The sequence below is a fragment of the Pelobates fuscus genome, chromosome 13 (genome assembly GCF_036172605.1).
Source record: "Pelobates fuscus isolate aPelFus1 chromosome 13, aPelFus1.pri, whole genome shotgun sequence".
Taxonomy (NCBI): Eukaryota; Metazoa; Chordata; class Amphibia; order Anura; family Pelobatidae; genus Pelobates; species Pelobates fuscus.
This window is the reverse complement of record NC_086329.1, coordinates 73888687-73901580: the sequence shown is the minus strand read 5'-3', so window position 1 is coordinate 73901580 and position 12894 is coordinate 73888687.

Below are 12894 nucleotides of genomic sequence, written 5' to 3'. Positions count from 1 at the left end.
TCAATAAAGCAGAAATTACATTTTTATAGTCATACTTTATAGTCATACTTAACCTTTAACCACGCGTGTATTGTATTGCACTGTAAGCATTGTAATGAAGTTTTATTTTTCTCTCTAATGTAAAAGGAGAGGCTTTGGGCAGGTAAAGGAAAATTAATCTATGGCTGGATTAAACGGTGATTTATAACACAGTACTGTGTTTACTTAGATAATAGTATACTGGACTTTTTGCAATATTTCCCCTTTATCTGCTTCTAAAATGTTTCCTTACGCTTAATTTTTCAAAGGATTTTTTTTTTTTAAATAAATATTTAATTTTCCAGCTGTTACTGCTGATATCATTAAATCGTGGAATATCATTTTTCATTTCCAGCAGACTGAGATAAAAAAAAAAAAGCAGTTTCGACCTTTGAATGGTGTGTGTTTTATTGTTCTGCAGTCATACGAAAAGCAAAGGTCACTGTCATGATGTAAATTAATGTTATCAGAACAGCTGACAGTGAGATATAAACAGCTGATTTTATGATATTTATCTTCACTTTGCCAATGAGCAAAACTGCGCAAAGCCCATGGAAAAGTGACATACTGTGTATAGAAACGGGGCAGTTAAAGAGGGTTATCAGAAGACTCCAGGCTGCGGCTTCAATCGGGGACTGTCACTGGCTAGTTTAACAAGAGAAATCATAACAATTGCCACCAAACAGTGAAATATTTAACTGCCATATAAAAATGTATTTATTGCCATTTTAACCATGTACTTACCAATATTTGTATGTGTTTGTGTATACGGTAAATAGACAGCCATACAGTCAAAGAACTAGACAGAGAACTAGAGCAAGGGTTAGGCAACCTTCAGCGCTCCAGATTTTGTGGACTACATCCCCCATAATGCTCTTACAGCAATAATGCTTGCAAAGCATCAGGGAAGATCTAGTCGTCAACTGGATTATCTGGAGTGCCAAAAGTTGCCTACCTCTGGCACTAGACAGACAGACAGACAGAGAACCAGACAAATGGACAAACAGATACAGGCACATATAATAATATAATAACATATATATAAAGAAAGAAAGAAAAACATGTATTAAAAATACAGTAATATTACTTGGGAGTATATTATTATGTAGTATATCATATTATAAAACCATGAATTACTTGTTTCTACAAATCCAAGTAGGATCTCTGTGATGACTATGCAGCATTTTGGTTTTTGTGTAAAAAATAAGTGACATTAAAAAAATACAATAAAAATCTCACGCCCACACGCTCTAACACTAAACTTGAGCTCTTTAATGAAACGAGAATACATTAGATTCTTTTTAAGTCAGTAAACCAACATCACCTGTCAGACTGTAGGAGTGCTTGGCCAATTTGTTTCTTTCACCACAGAAAAAAACCCATAAGGGGACAGGAGAACAGAGGAGAGGGTTAACCCTATCAAAATCACTAATATGTTATGTTATAATCGCAATCTGTCACATAAGGGTTTATCAGCATTTTCCTATAACACACTATTAAATATTGGGGATGTTATATTCAAAATTCTATTGAACTAAAAAGAGGCTACGTCTTTATCTCTTGTTATTCTAGTGTAGTAAAAGCATTCTCTGATTATTACGGCTGTATTATGGTCTATAGTGCATTGCAAATAAATGGCACATATATTTTTACTATGTTTATAGTAAATGTTATGTGTGTATAGTGCCTATAGGTATTGTTGGAGACGTCCATATCTACAGCACGGTGCAGTTCCATTAAGAATATTCTAAGTAGTGCTTAGATTTTTCTCAGTAGCAAATGCTTATAACCGCCTGCATTCAAAGATGGCCACCCAGTTAAACAAAATGTTTTACACAAGCTCAAAATTACTTACTATGAACAATTCTTGAAACATCAAAGGCACCTATGGACGATGATGTTTATCACGAAGGCATATAGTGCTGGCAAGTGTGACAGAATAATTAATTTTGTTTGGGCAAACAAAAAAAGACCCCCTACACTAGGGTGATTACATGCAATTTTAACAATTAGTTATTATGTTGGCAAGTAAATATGGCAGCCAAAATTGGATTTCCCATAATGCAACAAAACTGAAGTTGTTTGGCAGAAAGAGATATGTATATTCTGTAATACTTACTCTGTGTGAGAGAGAAAGTAAAGCAGGGTTATGCTAACAACACTGAAGTCAATCGTGTTATAATAAACAATAAAAATAAAATACATCCCTTACCTTAAGTTAATGAAGCTGGCTTTAGCAAAAAATAAATATGTTTAAAACTTTAACGCATTTAATAGAAATTATATAACTTATGGTTATAGAAAATGAAAACAAACTTTAGCCTTTTCTAGCCGTGTTAATCTTTGGCTATAAGCTCCCAGCAATAAAACAATAAATACTGTGGTATGAGAACACGCGTTCCCTGAATTCCTATAGAAAGTTGTTAGTAACATCGTACTGTACACAACAAAGGTGGATAGAATTACCTCATTTTAGAATTTAGGGGAAAAAGGAAGGTAAAGTGGAAGTTGGTTTAAAAACACAAAGAAAATTTCCACCATAAAAACCCAACAATATCTTATCAGCCCGTGAGTCATTCTTTCACCCTCGTCCCCGGGCTGTGAATTTGTCACAAGGTGGCTGCGAAGGAATTGTTTAGTGTGACCTCAATGGTTTAAAAAGTAAAGTACCAAGCAATAAATACAATTATTCAATATATATTTCTACATATTACTTTGTTTATTATCAACCTAAAGTTAAAAAAAAAACCTGTTGTAGAAAAAGGTTTTACTTACAGTTTTATAATTTTGAAATACATTTTTTTTTTATCAATACATCATAGATTTAGGTCTACTTTTTTGGTGTAAAGAAAGGAATTCCTTCATGACTGTACTGGCAGTCAGACTTAATTTAACGCAATGCAGTTCTTTGAAGGGATACTGTATAAACTATATGATACAAAAGTATAACTACTATATAAGTTGTTATTTAACAGTTACACACAATGTACAACAGCAATCATTAATTCTATGTAATATCTGTAATGCCCTTTACACCACAGCTTGGTAGAACGATCTTCCTAAATTAGTTGGGTTCTCATCCTGGCTGATACCCTCAGTTCTTGGAGTTCTGGACTCGAAGGAATGTTTCGCATTATAGGTAATGTCACATGGACCATAGCTCAAACAGCCCAATCAAAGCTCTTGGACCTCCAGTCTGCTCAGTTAAGGTATTCTGCAAACATTTTTCGGAACATATGGTCACATATTTTTCTACAGTTGCCAGTATACTTGCTTAGTCCATCTAAAAGATATGCAGATTTCTATGATATGTCAATAACTCTACAAACCACCATTCGTGAAGATTTTACAAGTTCACTGATTCTATCTAAGATACTTTTACAATGATGATAACTGTAGACATGTCCTTTCTCCCTGATACAGAGTCCTTCTCATTTTCTTCCTCTCAGTCTACGAAACTTTGAGTCTAGATTACAATTTGTACTAATCCTTTGCAGAGTAGCTCCAACAGTCCTGATTAGCTACGGTACTAGGTGGCAACGGTTAGCCTTTAAAGGACACCTATTGCCTTGACTTCAGGGATCAAAAAAATGTGAACCAATGTTTCTATGGCAACTAGAATAAATGCTACAGTATATATTTTATATTATTTGGGGTCCTCAGGAAGGCAACACAATGTGATGTATAAATTATGGGGCTATGAGGATAGTCTGTGATGTGTCAAAAAATATTATGCATGGGTTTACAAAGGGAGTCGCCTTGTCAAAAATAGATTATGAAAGTTAAATGTAACTGCTTACATTCCTCTACCAAAATCCAAAACCATTAATTATCAAGAAGAATTTATTATTGCCCTCGTATAACTCATCTCCCCAGTATATGTGTCATCTTAAATACTGTTGCGCAAGATGAGAGAACATCAGAGCTCTGTGCTGTTTATAATAAATACTACAAATAGCAAAAGAACTAAATAAATAAAAGTAAAGCCCAAATAAAGTCTGAAATAAATGTATGATAAGTGCAGGACAGATAGATCAGAACTATGAACAAACTTGAACAATCTTGATGTATTTGAAAGTATAAACACTCTACTGACGAACTTCTTGGAAGAGACAAATTAACTCTATTTTTAGTTGTGCAGATAGGTAATCCAATAGACTGTCTCTTTGAAAATTATGTTTAATTAGGTGATGGGTCTAAACTCCTATATGTACATATGAAACCAAGATGGCTGCACTCACTTGAACATGCATACAGTATAGGGTTGTCAGGGTACCTGTGGTCTCTACCTCCGAAAGAGGTAGAGACTTAGCTGTTCCTCCATCCAGACGGTCTGATGGCTCCCTTCCCCGCGGTCTATCCGGTCATGCTAGGCCGGCCGCGAGGGAGTGACTGCCTTTTACAGCATCTAGGCAGGAAGTAGTCATCAGGACACTCCCCCGGAACAACCTGTCAGTCAATGGCTGCAGGACCAATCAGGACGCCTTGGAGGCGTGGTTACTGCTCTGAACAGGGTATTTAACAGAGCTTCTTTCATTAGCTCATTGCCCTGTCGTGGTTCTAGCTTGTTCTAGTCACTCAGTGCTTGTGTATTCTATTATCCCTTTTGGTTTTGACCCGGCTTGTTTACCTTACTCTGCTTATCTCTGTTACCCTTGATTCGGCTTGTCTCTCGCTTACCTGTCTTCTGTTACCCTCGACCTCGGCTTGTCTTTGACCATTCTATACTGTACTACTTACGTTAGTCCGGCCATTCTAAGGTCCGGTATACGTATCTGGCTACTGTTTGTACTCTGCGTGTTGGATCCCTGTCCCGATCCTGACATTACGACAGGGCCAATGGATCCTGCAAGTACAAACAGTCAGCTGGCTGCTCCTGATCCTAGGTTTGAGGCCATGGATCACAGAATGGATCAGATGGCGCTTGCGCTACAGGCTCTATTAGCTTGTGCCAATAACCCACCAGAGGAGATACGTAATACCCCTGTTTCTCCTGTCTGTTCAGGTCTAGAGGTTGCCACAGTGGGTGCTTCTTCTCGCATTACCCCCCCCAGTACGCTATGGTGGGGCTCCTGAGAAGTGTCGTGGTTTTTTAAACCAAATTAGTATCCACTTTGAATTGCAACCTCGCTCTTATCCTACAGATAGGGCAAAAGTAGGATTTATTATCACCCTACTCATTGAGAAAGCTCTGAGATGGGCCAACCCACTATGGGAGAACGATAACCCATTAGTTTATAACTATAACGCATTTGTAGCTGCTTTTAGAAGAACATTTGACCCTCCAGGTAGAAAGGTTAATGCAGCCAGATTACTGTTGCGCCTGAGACAGGAGAACCGAACACTGGTGGATTATGCACTAGAGTTCAGGTCTCTGGCGGCAGAAATCAAGTGGAATGAGCAGGCGTATATGGATGTATTTTTGAATGGCCTATCTGATGTAATCCTTGATGAGGTTGCTACCAGAGAACTCCCTGAGAATTTGGAGGATTTAATTTCGTTCATCTCTCGTATAGATGAACGTCTAAGAGAGAGACAGAACACTCGAGAGAGGAACCAGAGACCTTCTTTTAGGTTAGCTCCTGCTTTTCCAAGTCCTGACTCCACGATATCTTTGCTTACTGAACCTATGCAGATAGGGTATACCCGCCTCTCTGAGGAAGAAAGACAGCACAGGAGAAGAGAGGGTTTGTGTATGTATTGTGGAGCCAAGGGTCATTTACTCTCGAACTGTTCTAACCGCCCGGGAAACGCTCGCACCTAAGTCCCTCTAGAGGACAGGCCTTGGGTGTTTCTATTTTGTCCTCTACTCCTAATTATAAGGATCACAGGCTTCTGCTACCAGTTTCCTTAACTTGGGGGAAGGAAGTAGTAAGGGCTATGGCATTGATAGATTCCGGTGCTGCTGAGAATTTTATCGACCAAGCCTTTGCTAGTAAGAACAATTTTCCATCCCAGCTAAGGGAGACACCTTTGGCCATTGAGGCCATAGATGGTAGACCACTACTAGAAACAGGGTAGAATATACCTAAATATATACAAAATAAAAGAAAACGCTCATAGGGGATTAACGTAAAACACACGGATGCCCCTTATATTTATGTCACACTCACGAGATATATGAGGTTTTCAGGCACATCAAATTGATGAATATTCTTATGTCCCTCAGGGTCAGAGTAGTGGTTTGGACATGTAAAGAATAATAAACATCGACATAGTGTAACTTTGTTATAAAAGTAAAAATCACAGCTTTAATGGTAGCACTTACAGTGTAACACTTGTAAAAAGGCCCATCAGAACAAGTTTTCTTCTCACATCAAGAGTGGAACGAAATGTCCTTGTTGAATTTTTCAGGTAGGCAGTGCACAGTAATAAAAAATCAAATAAAATAACAAATAGTAATAGACTAATAGTGTTTGCTATTACTATTTGTTATTTTATTTGATTTTTTATTACTGTGTACTGCCTACCTGAAAAATTCAACAAGGACATTTCGTTCCACTCTTGATGTGAGAAGAAAACTTGTTCTGATGGGCCTTTTTACAAGTGTTACACTGTAAGTGCTACCATTAAAGCTGTGATTTTTACTTTTATAACAAAGTTACACTATGTCGATGTTTATTATTCTTTACATGTCCAAACCACTACTCTGACCCTGAGGGACATAAGAATATTCATCAATTTGATGTGCCTGAAAACCTCATATATCTCGTGAGTGTGACATAAATATAAGGGGCATCCGTGTGTTTTACGTTAATCCCCTATGAGCGTTTTCTTTTATTTTGTATATATTTAGGTATATTCTACCCTGTTTCTATATTTGTGAGGATTAAGAGGAATCCTCTTGTTTTACCTGATTAAGAAAAGGGAAGTAATTATCCTTTTTTATTTATTGATTTTCTCACTGCACCTGGGTGGTCTGAATTTTCATTTGTGTATTAGACCACTACTAGACCCTGTTATCTTTCGTGAGACCGTACCCATTGATTTAAATGTTGGTATCCTACACGTGGAGAATTTATCTCTTCTGCTCATTTCGTCTCCTTCCGTTCCCATAGTTCTGGGGTACCCATGGTTGAGAAAACATAACCCTATTATCGATTGGGAGTTAGGAGAGATACTCTCGTGGGGCCAGGGCTGCCAGGATCGGTGTTTGTGCAAGGTTTCTCCATTAGCTAATATTAACATACCGGAGAATCCTACTCAGTCCACAGAAAGACAAATACCAGACCTTTAACTAGACTTAAGTGCAGTGTTTGACAAGAAGAATGCTGACTCTTTGCCATCCACACAGGTCATTTGACTGTAAGATTAAGCTGCTACCCGGCACTATGCCTCCGAGGGGCCATGTATATCCTTTGTCTGTTCAGGAAAACTCGGTTCTAGAGGAGTATATTCGGGAGAATTTAGAAAAGGGATTCATCAGGAGGTCTTCTTCTCCGGCCGGGGCTGGGTTCTTTTTCATTAAGAAGAAGGATGGCACGCTGAGACCTTGTATCGATTACCGAGGCTTGAATAAAATAACTGTCAGAAATGCCTATCCTATCCCACTGATTACCGAGTTATTTGATCGTCTTAAGGGCTCCAAAATCTTCACCAAGTTAGATCTCAGAGGGGCTTACAATTTGGTGAGAATCCAGCAAGGTCACGAGTGGATGACGGCATTCAATATCCGGTATGGCCATTACGAATACACTGTTATGCCATTTGGACCATGCAATGCTCCTGCAGTATTTCAAGATTTGATTAATGAGGTACTTAGGGAGTTTCAGCATGATTGTGTTATTGTTTACCTGGACGACATACTAATACACTCTAAGGAGATTGAGACTCACCATAGACAGGTCAGAAAGGTATTACACAGGCTGCTGCAACATGGTCTATATTGCAAATTGGAAAAGTGCAGTTTTGATCAGTCTCAGGTAGACTTTCTTGGATACGTGATTTCTGGGGAGGGTTTTAAAATGGATCCTGTAAAACTCCAATCTATTTTAGACTGGCCCTTGCCCAAAGGACTCAAGGCTATCCAAAGGTTTATTGGTTTTTCCAACTACTATAGGCGCTTCATTAAAGGATACTCCTCTATCATTGCGCCTATTACCAATATGACCAAACAAGGGGCTGATACTAAGTTCTGGTCTAAGGAAGCTCTTGGTGCTTTCAAGACTCTCAAGGAACTTTTTGCCTCGGCTCCCATTCTAGTCCATCCTGATACGACTCTGCCTTTCTTGCTCGAGGTCGATGCCTCTGAGACAGCAGTTGGGGCTGTTCTGTCTCAAAGGTTAGGGGTGGATAAACCGTTACACCCTTGTGGTTTTTTCTCTAAGAAATTTTCTGGGCCTGAGAGCAGATATGACATCGGGGAAAGGGAACTGTTAGCAGTCATTAAAGCCTTAAAGGAGTGGAGACATTTGTTGGAGGGGACCCTACACCCTATTACGATTTTGACGGACCACAAAAACTTGTCCTATATTGGGGAGGCTAAGCGCTTATCCTCTAGACAAGCTCGTTGGTCCTTATTCCTGACTCACTTCAATTATGTACTGACTTACAGACCTGGTTCTAAAAATTCTAAAGCCGATGCATTATCTCGCCAATATGAACCTTCTACTGTACCTGAACCAGTTCTTTCTTCTATAGTTCCGAAATGCAATATCATTGCTAATACGAATCTCAGGATTCATTCTCCATTACTGGCCGAGATCATTAAGTTGCAACATCTAGCACCTAAACAGACTCCTGCGGGCCGTCATTTCGTTCCTCCTGCTCTTCAACTGGAACTTTTACAGTGTTTACATAATAGCAAGATGGCGGGACATCCTGGTATTCGCAAAACTTACGCGTTGATCTCTAAGGACTTCTGGTGGCCTGCTTTACGGAGGGATATTGAGGAGTTCATCGCTGCATGTGAAGTTTGTACTAAAACCAAACAACCCCATACGCTTCCATGTGGATTCCTGCACCCCTTGGAGGTTCCAGAAAAACCATGGTCCTGTTTGGCCATGGACTTTATTGTCGATCTACCTATCTCTAAAAGACAGACTGTTATCCTCACCGTGGTTGACAGGTTTACTAAGATGGCACACTTCATCCCCCTGCCTAAACTCCCGTCTTCTCCCGAATTGGCAGAGATATTCGCTAAGGAGATTTTTCGCCTACATGGGATACCCTCTCAAATTGTATCGGACAGAGGCTCCCAATTTGTTTCCCGCTTTTGGAGGTCCTTCTGCTCTCAACTTGGTATTAAATTAAACTTTTCTTCTGCCTATCATCCTCAGTCTAACGGAGCTGCTGAACGTACCAACCAGAAAATCGAACAATATTTACGATGCTTTGTTTCTGAACACCAGGATGATTGGGTCGGTTTGATTCCTTGGGCGGAGTTTGCACACAACAATCTCGTTTGCGATTCTACTCATTCAAGCCCCTTCTTCATGAATTATGGTTTTCATCCGTCTATTCTTCCTTCGGATTCCCCTTCCCAGGGGGTGCCGTCGGTTGATGTTCATGTTGCCAATTTGAGGAAGTTGTGGGATCAAACTCGACAAATCCTTGTGCACAACTCTATGTTGGTCAAGAAACACGCTGATAAACGTAGAAGGGCGGCTCCGGTCTTTGTTCCAGGTGATAGGGTATGGCTGAGCACGAGGAACATCCGTTTAAAAGTGCCCTCCATGAAGTTCGCTCCTCGTTATATTGGACCCTACAGGGTGCTGACCCGTATCAATCCAGTTGCGTATCGTTTAGCTCTTCCTAATACCTTACGCATCCCGAACTCGTTTCACGTTTCATTGCTGAAACCACTCATATGTAACAGATTTTCCTCCACAATAGCCCCTCCTCGCCCCGTTCAGGTGGAGGGTCAGGAGGAGTATGAGGTTAACTCTATTATTGATTATCGAATCTCCCGGGGGAGAGTACAATATCTGGTTGATTGGAAGGGATATGGTCCTGAGGAGAGGAGTTGGGTACCTCAGGAGGATGTTCATGCTTCCCGTCTCCGCAGGGCGTATCACTCTCGCTTCCCATCTCGTCCCGGTTCATTCCGCCCGGTGGGCGTATCTGAGAGGGGGGGTACTGTCAGGGTACCTGTGGTCTCTACCTCCGAAAGAGGTAGAGACTTAGCTGTTCCTCCATCCAGACGGTCTGATGGCTCCCTTCCCCGCGGTCTATCCGGTCATGCTAGGCCGGCCGCGAGGGAGTGACTGCCTATTACAGCATCTAGGCAGGAAGTAGTCATCAGGACACTCCCCCGGAACAACCTGTCAGTCAATGGCTGCAGGACCAATCAGGACGCCTTGGAGGCGTGGTTACTGCTCTGAACAGGGTATTTAACAGAGCTTCTTTCATTAGCTCATTGCCCTGTCGTGGTTCTAGCTTGTTCTAGTCACTCAGTGCTTGTGTATTCTATTATCCCTTTTGGTTTTGACCCGGCTTGTTTACCTTACTCTGCTTATCTCTGTTACCCTTGATTCGGCTTGTCTCTCGCTTACCTGTCTTCTGTTACCCTCGACCTCGGCTTGTCTTTGACCATTCTATACTGTACTACTTACGTTAGTCCGGCCATTCTAAGGTCCGGTATACGTATCTGGCTACTGTTTGTACTCTGCGTGTTGGATCCCTGTCCCGATCCTGACAAGGGTGCTGCTGGGGCCAATTCATCCAACAAACAAGATCCAACACACTCACTTAACAGCAATTTCAAAGCTCACAGAATGTAACTGTTTTATTTTAAAACACCTCAAGCACAACCACTTATTCCTGCTCAGGTTAATGCTTCCTCATCAGCCCAAATAGCACAGAGGGCATTGGTTGCTGGGCACTCTTGTTTAGCATTAAAACATAAATGTTTTAGTGTCCAATGGAAGTACGGTGCAAATTCCAGTCACTATAACCACTGCAATAAGATGAAGCAGTTATTGTGCCTACTGTGCCCCTTTAATGCCAAAATGGAAACATTCTCTAAGTCAACTATTCTTTGAGCTTGGCTTCTTGGCCTTAAATGTAAAAAGCCTGCTGGTGCCAGGCAGACAGTAGGGGCTCCATCTATGTCATTCTGGTCCTCCCCTCAGGTCTGATTTCAGAAAATGAAGATTGGAAAGTAACCTCCACATAAATGCCAGGACCCAAGGTCAGCCAGCAGAACATTGTTCAGATCATAACATTTCATCATGCCTTCTTCCCATATTGCATATTGCTGATATCTATTCTCCAGGTAAACATGCACCTGGCTATCAACCTGATCTAAAAGAAACTGTGATTTATCAGATAAGGCAACCTTCTTCCATTGCTCCATGGTCCACAGTTCTGGCGCTCACATGCCAACTGAAGGCACTTTCAGCCATGGATAGGGGTCATCATGGGCATTCTAACCAGTCTGTAGCTAGATACGCCCCATACACAGCAAACTTGTGTGTTCGTACACCTTTCTATCATGGCCAGAATAATGTTTTACAGCAATATGAGCTACAGTAGATCTTCTGTGTCCCCAGATGCATCAATAAGCCTTGGGACCCATGACCCTGACACCTGTTGTCCATCCTTGCAACCACCTCCTACTGGGGATACCTGACAAGACTCGACATTTTGGAGATGCTCTGACCCAGTCGTCTACCATCACTATTTGGCCCTTGTCAAAGCCACTCATATCTTTTCACTTGCACATTTCTCCTGCTTCCAACACATGAAATTCAAGAACTGATTGTGCACTTGCTGCCTAATATATGGCAGCCCTTGACAGGTGCCATTGTAACAACATAATCAATGTTATTCACTTCACCTGTTAGTGGTTTTAATGTTGTGGCTACATATACATATATATATATGTATATACACTGTACAAAATTATAAACGCAAAACTTTTGTTTTTGTCCCCATTTTTCATGAACGAACCTCCAATATCTAAGACTTTTTCAATGTACAAAAAAGGCCTATTTCTCTCAAATATTGTTCACAAATCTGTCTAAATCTGTGTTAGTGAACACTTCTCCTTTGCCAAGTTAATCCACCCACCTCACATGTGTGGCATATCAGGATGCTAATTAGACAGCATGATTATTGCACAGGTGTGCCTTAGGCTGGCCACAATAAAAGGCCACTCTAAAATGTGCAGTTTTACTGTATTGAGGGTGTCCGGGGGGGGGGTCCAAAAAACAGTCAGTATCTGGTGTGACCATAATTTGCCTCACGCAGTGCAACACATCAGGTTGTTGATTGTGGCCTGTGGAATGGTGGTCCACTCCTCTTCAATGGCTGTGCAAAGTTGTTAGATATTGGCAGGACCTGGAGCATGCTGTTGTATACACTGAACCAAAGCATCCCAAACATGCTCAATGGGTGACATGTCTGGTGAGTATACTGGCCATGCAAGAACTGGGATGTTTTCAGCTTCCAGGAATTGTGTACAGATGTTTCAAGGTATATACAACCATGTTGCAAGGTTGTATATACCTTGCAACATGGGGCCGTATATTATCATGCTGCAACATAAGGTGATGGTCATGGATGAATGGCACAACAATGGGCCTCAGGATCTCGTCACGGTATCTCTGTGAATGAATTAAATGTATCCAGTGTTCATTGTCCATAACATACGCCTGCCCGTGCCATAACCCCACCGCCACCATGGGCCACTCGATCCACAACGTTGACATCAACAAACCACTCACCCACACAACGCCATACACGCCGTCTGCCATTTGCCCTGTACAGTGAAAAACGGGATTCATCAATGAAGAGAACACCTCTCTAAAGTGCCAGACGCCATTGAATGTGAGCATTTGCCCACTCAAGTCGGTTACAAAGACGAACTGCAGTCAGGTCGAGACCTGGATGAGGACGACGAGCATGCAGATGAGCTTCCCTGAGATGATTTCT